Source organism: Pristis pectinata, chromosome 42, assembly GCF_009764475.1.
Source record: "Pristis pectinata isolate sPriPec2 chromosome 42, sPriPec2.1.pri, whole genome shotgun sequence".
In the NCBI taxonomy this organism is placed as follows: domain Eukaryota; kingdom Metazoa; phylum Chordata; class Chondrichthyes; order Rhinopristiformes; family Pristidae; genus Pristis; species Pristis pectinata.
The window spans coordinates 407,967-408,581 of NC_067445.1; the positions used below are offsets into that span (position 1 = coordinate 407,967).

The 615-nt window shown below is 54.6% G+C and overlaps 1 non-coding gene across 1 annotated transcript; it reads left to right on the forward strand.

Annotated features, from left to right (window-relative positions):
* The first annotated feature begins 211 nt into the window (after positions 1-211).
* On the forward strand, positions 212-294 carry trnas-aga (transfer RNA serine (anticodon AGA)). Its single transcript has one exon. It is a non-coding gene; the product is annotated as a tRNA-Ser (tRNA).
* The last annotated feature ends 321 nt before the right edge of the window (positions 295-615 follow it).

A 615-nucleotide genomic window follows, 5' to 3' on the forward strand; every position in this document is an offset into this window, starting at 1 on the left:
TCAGGGTGAACGATCGTCGAGCTGAGACGCTAACTATGTTTCTCGCTCCACAGACGTTGCCTGACCTGCTGAGTGTTTCAGGCAGTTTCTTTTGTAGTTCAGGATGAGTCCTGTTTCTCTGACTTCGGGATCGGTGCTGACACCATCCGTCCGTCCCGGGATCCACTGATCGCATCCGATTTCCTTCTGTCTTCCCAGCCGTGGGGAGAGTGTTAGTCGTGGCCGAGTGGTCAAGGCGATGGACTAGAAATCCATTGGGGTTTCCGTGCGCAGGTTCGAATCCTGCCAACTACGTGTTTCCAGAATTTTCTGTATTATATTGTCCGTGACCCCCGGATCCAAGTCATTGATGCAGATTGTGAAAAGCCGGTTCCCAGCTCCAGTCCCTCGTCGCCGCGTCCCAACCCGGGAATGAATCATTCCTCAACACACGCGAAATGCTCCGGGGCGAAATAAACAGTCGGCGTTTCAGGCCGGGACCTTTCACCAGGACTGACATTCATCCCCGTTTCCTTCAGGGTGTCTCTGTGGCGCAATCGGTCAGCGCGTTCGGCTGTTAACCGAACACCACCCTGGGACGCCTGCGATCCAGCAACTTTTGCTGTGCGTGTCATC